This window comes from Schistocerca cancellata, chromosome 6 (genome assembly GCF_023864275.1).
Source record: "Schistocerca cancellata isolate TAMUIC-IGC-003103 chromosome 6, iqSchCanc2.1, whole genome shotgun sequence".
NCBI classification, from domain to species: domain Eukaryota; kingdom Metazoa; phylum Arthropoda; class Insecta; order Orthoptera; family Acrididae; genus Schistocerca; species Schistocerca cancellata.
In genome coordinates this window covers 26991692-27003414 of record NC_064631.1, presented here as the reverse complement: position 1 = coordinate 27003414, position 11723 = coordinate 26991692, and the positions used below count along the sequence as shown (strand labels likewise).

The 11723-nt window shown below is 43.8% G+C and overlaps 1 protein-coding gene across 2 annotated transcripts in view; it reads left to right on the top strand.

The window, feature by feature from the left end:
- The first annotated feature begins 452 nt into the window (after positions 1-452).
- LOC126190895 (protein rolling stone-like) overlaps positions 453-11723 on the top strand; it is a 149757-nt gene continuing 138486 nt past the window's right edge. The window contains exon 1 of one of the 2 annotated variants that reach the window (XM_049931513.1): positions 453-633. The gene's annotated coding sequence lies outside the window, so the exon portion shown is untranslated. The remainder of the gene's footprint in view (positions 634-11723) is intronic. The other variant, XM_049931510.1, reaches the window with a different exon arrangement.

The following is an 11723-nucleotide window of genomic DNA, read 5'->3' as shown; positions in this document are numbered from 1 at the left end:
TGGTACACAGAGTACCATCCACCACACACCATTAGTTGGCTTGCGGGTACGAATGTCGAGATTTAGGGAAAGCGCGAATTTTCTAAACTGGGATGCTCGGAATTGGAACACTGCTCCCTCCGCATTTTGACGTTGATCTATGCTATCAAACAGCAGGTGTCCTCCGTCGATTCCGTTCTCCGCTCTAGGAGCAATCCTGAAATTTTGTGTAGTAAATACGGACGGAATGTTGGCGGCACCTGCCCTGCGAGACTCGCCTCACGGCTGCAGCAGCTGTTTTCCTCTGTGGGGCGCCCCACACACGCCCGGGTACGGAAGGTAAGGGAAATCAGCGAGGCAGACAGCGGTTTTTCAGCTGATTGCTATCAAGGACGGCGCGTCCCCACGGCCGCTGTCTTGGCAGCGCTAAGCGGCTCGCTAGCCGCGGTGTTATTCCGCGATCCGTGTCTGGGTCTACCGCACGCCGGAGGCTGCGCTCGCCCGACTGACTTCCACCTGCTGACGCACGTAGTCAGTCGCTAGCGAACGCTGCCCTCCGACCGGAGAGGGCGCCCAGTTCTCCGCCGGACGGCGCACGCTTGCGGGCTTGCAGCACGTCGCTCCCAGCAGCGCGGGAGCGCCAAAACCCACAAGGTAAAGAAGAAACGATTTTTTGAAAAATCTTCGACGGTATGCTCATTCCCTGTGCTGGAGTCAACAGCAGCTACCAATTCGCTACTCTTCAGATTCATATTGAACAAAATGACACCATGTACACAAAGTGTTTCCGTAAGAGGGTGCAAAAATTTATCAGGTCATGAAGGATGCTGCACTGAACAATTTGAGGTAGAGAACCTGGGGTCGGAGAAGCCAGCTTAAGGAGATAACAGGAATAAAATCACATTACTGTGTACTTTTTTATTTACGTTGGTTACAGTTAACTGCAACAGTCACAAGCATTTCATGGACTCGTTGTGGCTGATATGGATGTAATTGTTGTTCGTGAAGTACTCGTCACTGCGATGCCGCACCCATTTCTATCCTTATATGGATCGGTTTTCGCCTATAAATGACCATGGTTGGCGATCGGACTCGTAGTTATCATGGGCGGACATTCACGTCCAATAAGACCTCAGTGTTGATTTCACTAATCGCTCTAAGCACTGCAGAGCTAACTCCTTACCACACATCTTTAATTTTCAATAATTGGAATCGATGTAGTAACTTGACAAGCAAGCAAGGGTGAGGAGAGCACACAATGTAAGCTATAACCACTATGAAATAGCGACATACACTGCATATGGACAATACGGATCCTACACATGTGTTACTTTCGTTACCGCAGGAAAAGACACTTTCATCAGTACTGCATAAATCTATTTTAAACTTGAGACACTTTCATGTAAACCAACACTGAAATGTTGAGTAAAAAGATCCTGCTAAGCACTGAAGATGCATAGCTACTGTGGTGGTGTTATTTATAATTTTTGTAACTAATAAACATCTTTCTTTAACATTGTCGGTACACAGAATTGAACACTTGACTGAAAATGAGTTTTTACGCTGATGTTACCTGATAATTTTCAACGTGAAGAATTTTTGAACTGATAGTGCTTCAATGCAACTTAACAAACACGCTTTCCTGCACTTTTCTTGAAACATAAATTTAGTTTGTCACACGCCATGAATCAGTGGAAATCCGATTTCTGAACACTACAGTAATAATACTTTTTTTAGTCATGACTATGTGCACAATACCTTTCGTTCTCTTCTTCTGTAACTGATTTTATTACGCTTGTCAATGTAATAAAAAAGATGCTACTTTGTACACGATCTGATGCTTTGTTTAATATAGGAATAATAATTTTAAGCACTTTATATAGGGCTACGTATATCCATCTTATGATCTGAAAATGCTGCTGATTAAATACCACACGTGAAAAGGAAACACTAAACATCTACTGAAGTAGCATCACTGTGATAAAGCTTGTTGCTTTTAAAGACTTGAATTATGTTAACTTATACAAGAGGACGACGAATCATGATTTTTGCAATATGTTCGTCAAAATGAAAAATAGAATATACTGAACATCACCATAGAAATAAACGCTTCTGTCCTTTTGTGGTGTTGAGCAATATATTACAGCCTCAGACGACATTTTGCTACCAGTGGATGGCTTAGCAGATTTTACACAGTGGCTTCCAAGTCGTAATTTCCATCGTAATATTTGGCCAGTACAATGGGTAACGCTGTAACATAACGTTTGCCTCCTTCGCAGCAAACAGAAATTTGCACTGGCACTTGCCACTGGCCTCTGCCACTTGTGCTTGGTTGACAAATATCTGCTTAATACCGTAGAATTGTGTGTAGCAATAATTTCGTCTCCATCCAAGAGAGTTTAACAATGATAATGTTCATTTTAATCGCCACACAATGCAGTACGTGGTCATCGCACCACACACTACTTCATGACTCTTTCGACTCACAAAGAGGACTCTTCTGGAACTTTTTGGCGCAACTCTTCTCCCGTCTTACTGCTCCGTGGGTAAGTCCCTTTAGATTGTAACTTAAGCCTAAGGCCATGACTCGTTACAACTTTAGTTACAAAGGTTCATAGTACTTTTAAAACTAAGATCTACTGAACAATGTGTAGAGATTAATACAAAAAATATTATTTGCAGCTATACATTTAAAACACAGTTACAGATTATTGGTTGCGTACTTCGCAGACTGGTGACAGCATTTTAGCGGCGTGCTGCCCCACTTCACCCTCCTCCCGTTAAGATGGCCTATGCGCCCTTAGTACTCTGTCATCTCACTGCTCACTTTATACAGGTTTTTACAACTGTCCTGCTACTGTTCGTATATTTTAAGTTGTGAGAGAGAATAACGAAATAACTTTTACGAAATGAAATGGAATAATTCCTACACTGTGCGACGTATACTTGTGTCATTACACCACACACTAAATAGTATGACCAACACTTCCCAGCATCTCCTCTTCAAAATCAGAAGTGCGAGTAGTCCTTACGTTTCCAGATCCTTCGTTTCTCCTTTCCAATGAACCAGTCTCCCGCACTCGTCGATCGAGAGAAATAAACATTCGTCGTGACGGATGATCCGTGTTAGGAATTCGTTTCCTGCACAGCCTTTCAGCATTGCAACGTACTTCTCCACACACAAGGTTCATGTCAGTGACTTCTGCGAAAATTTATCGGTACTGCTCCATAGTACTGTACTGCACGTCTCTGAACTGCACTCAGTAATGAATGGGTCTGTCGTTGATGCATAGCACGTTCTGTCATGGGGCATTGTAAATACAACTGAGCCACCTTATGGACAAGTAAAGTAAACAAAACCTGCATCAGGACTTCCTACTAATCAAGCTCGTCCTCCTTGTTTCCTTGCAGGAAATTAAGAATTCACACGTAAATAAACAGCACAGTACTTGTACGCATGATAGTTGTAAATAAGCTGGAAAACAGTAATGCTAGACAAAGCGGTAGACAAGTTGACTTCCTGCCTCAAATTGTTCAGTGGAGCATTCTCTATGTCCTGTTACATTTTTGCGCGCTCTTACGGGAACACCCTATATAAGAGGCAATGTCCTGACTGACTCACTATAGCCCAGCCCAAACTGCTAAGAATAGAAACTTGAAAGTTGGAGAGCGAGTTGATATTATACTGTAGGCGTCGTTAAAGAAGGCATTTATCGAAATTCCGCCTCTAAGGCGACGAAAGGTCTTTAAAAAAGACGTCGCTATTAAGGCAATTCTGAAGGTAGACCAACGGAAAATTGGTATATGGTTGCTCAGTCAGAAATAAAAAATATGTATTTCAGCGTTTTTGGAAATTTAGTCCCTATGGGAGGGAATTAGTGGGTAAAAGTTATTTTGAAAATAAATCTTTATTAAAGAACTGTTAAAGCATGAGAATTGGTGTTGGAGTCTCGGTCACAAATTAAAAAATTCGGGTTCCAATGTTTTTGGAAATTCAGCCTCTAAGAGGGTGAAATAGGGGATGAAATGTTTTATGAAGTATGTTATTGTGAAAGCATTTTTAAAGCTAAATCTATGGAATCGAACGCAATACTCCGTGATCCAGAGGCAGCAACGCTAGACCGTAGACCACGTCCTGCGGACTGGTAGATAGAGGCAGAGGGATGGGACATTTCGCAAAACGTTAGGGAATTCAGTATTCCGAGATCCACAATGTCAAGAGCATAGCGAGAACATTAAATTTCAGCCGTTACCTCTCACCAACTCAACGCAGTGGACAACGGCCTTCACTTAATGATCAAGAGCAGCGACGTCTGCGTAGAGTTGTCAGGCCTAACAGATAAGCAACACTGTGTGAAATAACAGCAGAAGTCAATGTGAAAGTACGAAGAATGTATCCGTTTTGAGACTACTACAAAGTTTGGCGTCAAAGGACTACGGCAGCAGACGACCGATGTGGGTGCCTTTGCTGACAGCACGTTATCGCCTGTAGCGCTTGTACTGGGCTCCTGACTACTTCGGTTGGACCCTAGACGACTGGAAAACCGTGGCCTGGTCAGCTGAGTCCCTGTTTCAGTTGGTAAGAGCTGATGGAAGGTTCGAGTTTGGCGCAGACCCCGAAAAGCCATGGACCCAAGTTATCTACAAGGCACTGTGAATCCTGGCAGCGGCTCCGTAACGGTGGGAGCTGTGTTTACATGGAATGGATTTGGTCCTCTAGTATAACTGAACCGATAACTGACTGGAGATGGTTATGTTCAGCTACTTGGTGAGCATTTGCAGCCATTCATGGAATTCGTGTACCCAAACAACAATAGAATTTTTATGACGACAACGCGCCATGTCACTGGTCCACAATTGTTCACGATTGGTTTGAAGGACATTCTGGACAATTCAAACGAATGATTTGGCCAGCCAGATCGCCCGACGTGAATCTCATCGAACATTTATCATAAACGATCGGGGGGTCTCCTAGTGCACAAAATCGTGCACCGGCAACACTTCCGCTATTATGGACGGCTATAGAGGCAGCATGCCTCAGTGTTTCCGTAGGGGACTTCCAACGACTTACTGAGTCCATAGACTCACGTCCAGTTGCTACACTAAGCCGGGTCAAAGGAGGTCCGACACGATATTAGAAGGTATACCATGGGTTTTGTCACCTAATTGTATCACTGTTATGTTGAAGAGTTTTGATTATAAAAATAAAAAAATGTTTTCCCTGGGATCAGGTTATCTGCCCTCTAACAGACTATATATCAGATTTTATCAAGTAGCCTATGCGAGACAGCGTATCTATATTTCATAAATCTTTAGCCAGGCTTTATTGACATTATCATTCTTATGGATTTATAAAATCCTTGAACTCGTTCGCAGGTACCACAGTAGATATCAGAAACCATCTGAGATACTGCAGTTATTCAAATTCGAAACGATCACTTTGTAAATTTCTCGCGTTCCTAATCAAAAAAGAGTGTAAATGCTAGCCGTTCTTCAGGTTATGTTGCTCGTCGGTAATTAATCTTCTGCTTTTAAACTTCCTTCTCAGCTTCAACGAAAAGCCATTGAAAAGAATCAACCGAAGTATGTGCGAAGTTTTGGGCTATTGCTAAGGAAAGCGGGAGCAGCAATTCAGTGTCGAGTGCAACCTTCGCACACTTCTCATTTCCGTACAAATTCAGACATTTAAATTCTTCTTTTCCCACGGAATTTACTTACTTCGTCAAAAGCAAAGCGCTCGTATTGAAAAATAATTCTCTCTCAATATCATAGTTTTGAATTGTGGATCTATCTAAGTATACAATGTTGTATCGTGTGTGCCGATTGTTATCCCCCCGAGACAACAACGCAGCGTTCATGGGTTACGTTTTCTCTTCCGTTACGTCGAGTGTAAACACAGATACTAGCGAATGGTAGTCAACACTCGGCTACATTTGGTTCGGTGTAAATGGGGCTTAATGCAGCCTTTCACGGCCGTTACTTTCTTGGTCACATGTCATTTTTGCGATTTAAAGCGTAATCTTAATGCAATTTGCCGCCTGACGTTTCGTCCCTTGCAGTGGGAATAAGGTCACAAATATATCTTTAAAGTACGCCACACTAGCTGTTGCGAAAAATGGACACTCGATGTCTTGGCGGTAGGAAGTGAAAGCTGAACTATTCACTCACGGCTCCGTCTTGCGATGTCACCCGAATGTTGTGAAGGTAGCACCGAATTGAATCCTGGAGGTCTTTCAGCATATTATAAGAGCCCTACATGAGACATACAGGCTGATAATTATTGAACTATATGAAATAACATCGTAATAACTTCTGAACGTTTTGCGTTAGGACGTTCAAACACCACGGTTGGCCGCGATGCATTGCTTTACAAAACTGCAGTAGGGGTAAGATTAAATAACGAGTAACCTAGCACCATCAATATCTACTAAAGCTGAGATTAATAAGCATATACAGTACATCGATAACTGATAACGCCCACTGGAGGTTGTGTACGGACACACCATCACTGAACGAAAGTCAGAATCATAGAATAGCTGCATCGAACTACAATAAATGAAATGGATCTGATTGCCGATATGGTTTGGTACCAAGTGTATCAATTTCATGTGAGCAGCGTAGTGCAGTAGACTCGAAGCTATGTTAGTTGCAGTACTCTGAGTTAATTAAAGTAGTACTCGTAGGTGTGGTGTTGTGGGAGTAACTTGTAACACACTCTATCCTAGGTAGGGCAGGAAATTTGACTGCCGCGGGGAAAAATAGCTATAGGTGCTGAAAAATAGATGTAACATGTAAGTGCATATGTAATAAAATAGAGATAGTACTCTCACTGTAAAAAAGAACCCTTAAACAAACTCTGTTCGAAAACGTCTTGAAGGCCCAACCACTGTCAATACCCTTCCATATGAGCCCTAATATTTAGTATCTTCATTGTCCTTACACGAAATGTGTGTTGCCGGCAGCATTTCCTTAACACTTGCGTCTTGTTCAAACCTACCGGTAACAAATCTAGCAGCCCACCTGTGATTGCTTCGCTGTTTTCCTTAATTCGAGCCGAGGCACCTTGCCTTGTGCCCCCCCCCCCCTCCCCTTCCGGAGGTTTAGGTTAGTTAGGTTTAAGTAGTTCTAAGTTCTAGGGGACTGATGACCTCAGAAGTTAAGTGCCATAGTGCTCAGAGCCATTTGAACCATTTTTTTTTTTTTGGCATGGGTGTGTGTGTCGTCCTTAGCGTAAGTTAGTTTAAGTTAGATTCAGTAGTGTGTAAGTCTTAACGACCGTTGACCTCAGTGCCGTAGAGAACTCTTTGTAAAACCGAACAGGAATTCCATTCGGACCTGGCGACTTCCTTGTTTTCAACTCTTTCTGTTGTTTATCTGCACCAGTTATGGTGCTTACCATGTCCTACATACGGAAGACTATATGATGGTCAAACGACGGCATGTTTGAACGATTCTCCTGCGAAAACAGTTTCTTAAATGCGACATTTAAAACTTCAGCTTTACTTCTGCTGTCTTCCTCTGCCACACCCGTCTGCTCAACGAGGGACTGAATGGAGCTTTAGACCCACTTAGCGATTTTACGTAGGACCAGAATTTTCTCGGGTTTTCGACCAGATCTTTTGCTGAAGTATGCGGTAGTTGTATGCGTCGCGTATACATCTTTTTACATACGCCCGAATCTCTACTAACCTTTGCCTGTCGTCATTTGCACGTACTCTTTTGAACCGAGAGTGCATTAGCCTTTGCTTCCTCACCATTTTCTTAAGTTCGTTGTTAAACCATCGTGATAATTTTCCAGACCACGATTTACAATCTGTTTAAACTTTTCCCATAATTCCTCTACGTCCATATTACTGGATCTAAGTGAACTCAATTCACTGTCTGAGTGAGATGCTCTTCATTACAGAAACACTCGCCCAGTTTTCTTGACTGAGTTATTAACTTTCCTAGCCATAGTTGCTACAATTGCATCACGATCACTAACCCCGTCTGTGTACCGACGCCGTCGATAAGTTCCGGCCTGTTTGTAGCTACAAGGTCTAAGATACTTCCACTGCTTATGGGCTGCCGAACTAGCTGCTCAGAACAGTTTTCAGAAAACAAGTTCAAAAGTAGTTCACAAAGCTGTGTATCAGTTCCCAAGCGCCTCCCACGATGAATCCATAGACGTCATAGTCTATACTCGGTAGGTTAAAGTCGCCTACAACTAGTATTGCATGATCTGGGTATTCACGTGCTACTGGCCGTAGACTTTCTTTGAGTGGTTCTACAAATGTCGGGTGACCGGCAGAACCACCCAGCATTTAACTTGGTTTCACGTAGACCTGTTATACGCGACCAGATAACTTCACCTCAATAGAGACAATATTTTTGTCAACTGCAATGTACACTCCCCCTCCTCTTCCTGAAATACGTTCGATGACTCGTTAAATATCTCGGGAGCTTTCTACTCCGGGTTTCAGCCAGTTCTCGGTTCCAAGAATAATATGACCGCGAGAAATTTCATGGAGGGCAGTAAATTAGAGAAGTCTGTTACGGATACTCCCAAAATTTACTGACAAAATTTTGACAGTTGAAGCGTCTTTACTTCGAACACGGTCTGACTTCCCTTCCTGCGTATCGGCTGGCGAGTGCTTGTCAGAGTACCTCAGACTACCGCCCAGCATGAAAAAACCATATGCGCTCCACAAGTACCCTGTTACCCAAGTAGCTGCTTCCTATGTGTAGATAGGCACGAATACCCAGTGACGAAGCTATTTACTGTCACTCAGTGATCATTTTCTTTGCTAGATTGCTGTTATCATACGAATATTCTCTGAAGGAACAGGGAGGCGAATAATCTTAGATGAATGTTGACCTGCGATCAAATGGTTCAAATGGCTCTGAGTACTATGGGACTTACCCTTCTGAGGTCATCAGTCCCCTAGAACTACTTAAACCTAGCTAACCTAAGGACATCACGCACATCCATGCCCGTGGCGGTCGCGCGGTTCCAGACTGAAGCGCCTAGAACCGCTCGACTTGCGATCAGAAATCTAGTTATTTGTTACAAAGGTTGATACCAGATTGGACATACGCAAAATGTAGACATTCTTATACTGCTTTACTCCTTTACGTATACACGAAGTAGGGGCGGATATCTCCAATTTCGCATTGGAGCTCAGCGCAGACTCTCTGTACACTTGGAATAATGACCTCCTTTGGAATGGCTCTACGGAAAAAAACTCAGCTGATGAATCCAGACATACAGAAATTAGCTAGAGTGGAAAACCCACCATGTCAAACTACAATAAATGCTAGGTAGCCGTAGATTATCCATTTGATACAATGACTATTGGTGTTCATTAGCCTCACGGGCTTGTCTCCAACTAAGGAGGTTACCAATAAACCTGGAGTGGCCAGCGACCATGTGGCACCCGAAACCATGGTAATAAAAATCAGAAGACTCGCTCGACACTAAATTTACAATAATCGTAATCAATGCTTTGGCCACCTAGCTACGTCTGGGGATCTCAGGGGGTAAACTAGTGCCACCACACAAACTAGTACAAGCCAAAGCAACAACTTGAACCCACTATTTTAAGTTCCACGCAAAATAATATTCATACGCAAAAGCAAAAATAAGTAAAGTGAATAATCACTCACTGCTCACGATGGCGCTGATACCAACAGGTTTAAGCGCATTCGAACTCGCAGATCTCAACCCTCTTAAAATCTATATCCACCCACTATTTGAACGTGTGAACTCACGAGCGGCTCGGGCCCGAGTGTGTTTCTAACAAAAATTCACAAACCTCCTCTGGACGCTGTGTCCAGAGCCAGTTCTTTGCAGAGAGGCGACAAACGACCATCACCTGGCGCCCACTAAAAAGCGTGATCTCTAAGCCACCCGAGGGTTTCGGAATAAGCAGGTGGCCATCGGTCCCGGATTATTTCTGAACAGAGAAAAGTTCCGGAAAGTTCTGCGCAGTATTGTACACGGTCAATCGAAGAAGTCGATTTCAAAAGCGGTGGGAAGGTTGGCTTCTGCCTATGAGACTTGCTCCCGCCAGCCAGGCATAAAGAAAGCCAACTGACTCTTCTACGGCTTTCAGAAAAAGAAAGAAATGATCTCCAACGTGAAACTATGTTACCATGTTCTCATCTCATGTAAGTGACTATACTAGGACTTCGTATACGAAAACGAATGAGGCTGCTGGTCCTAATAACACCATGGAAAGTAAAATAAAATAAAATTTCCAGTAGAAACCTTCCTCAAAGCAGCGCCATGTGACAGGCAAATGTACACTGATTTACTTATTCCAGGCATGCCGCAACTTTGCAGTTCTTACGAAACTGGATAATTTATTTTTTATTTTATCCGTCCCAGTTGCATTGGTATAAAATTCAATTGTAGTGGTTAACGTTTTCGGGCTGACACACCTATTTTCGAACCACACGCCTTCCTATTAACCGTAATTATTCATAGACTCTACAATCTGTTGTACCCAAAAATCACAGCAAAGTATACAGTGGGCAGCAAGTAGCTCTCTGATTGTAGCCTACGTGCCCACTGAAAAATGGCACCATATTGTACCGTAATTATTTACGGTTAATAACAAAGTACGTGATTTGAAAATTGGTGTGTCAGCCCGAAACCGGTAACCACTCCAGCTGAATTTTGTGTCGATGCAACTGAGACAGATGAAATAAAAAATAATTTACAAAAATAGAATAAATTATCCATTGTCCCCAAACATACACCGGGTGACAAAAGTCATTGGACACCTCCTAATATCGGGTCGGGTCTCCCTTTGCCCGGCATAGTGGAACATCTCGACCTGGTACAGACTCAACAAGTCGTTGAAAGTCCTCTGCAGAAATACTGAACGCCGCTGCATCTATAGCCAACCATAATTGCGAAAGTGTTGCCGGTAGAGGATTCTCTGCACGAACTGACCTCTCGTTTATGTGTTATAAGTGTTTGGTGGGATTCATGTCGGGTGATCTCGGTGGCCAGAACATTCGCTCGATTTGTCCAGAAAGTTCTTCAAATCAATAGCGAACAATAGTGGCCTGCTAACATATAATTAACACGAAGTACATGAATGACTGCAAGTGGTTTCCAAGTAGCCGAACATAAGCATTTGCACTCAGTGATCGGTTCAATTGCACCAGAGGACCCAGTCCACTTCATGTAGACAGAAACCACACCATAATGGAGCCGCCACCAGCTTGCACAGCGCCTTGTTCACTACTTAGGTTCATGGCTTCGTGAGGTCTGCGCCACATTCGAACCCTACCGTCAGCTCTTACCAACTGAGTTCGGGTCTCATCTGGCTAGGCCACGGTTTCCCAGTCGTCTAGGGGCCAACCGAAAAGGTCACGAGGTCAGGACAGACGCGGCAGGCGATGTGGCGCTGTTACTAGGCGCTCACATCGGTCGTCTGCTGCCATAGCCCGTTAACGGATACGTTCGTCATAAGTCCCACATTGACTTCTGCAGTTATTTCGGGTAGTGTTGCTTGTCTTTTAGCATTGACAACTCTGGCAACTCTGCGCAAACGCAGCTGCTCTCGGCCATTAAGCAGGGGCCGTCGCCCACTGGGCTATCCATGGTGAGCGGTAACGCCTGTAATTTGGTGTCCTCGGCACACTCCTCACACTATCACTCACTCCGTCTTCAGGCCACGAGTGGCCTACCGGGACCATCCGACCGCCGTGTCATCCTCAGGCGAGGATACGGATAGGAGGGTCGTGGGGTC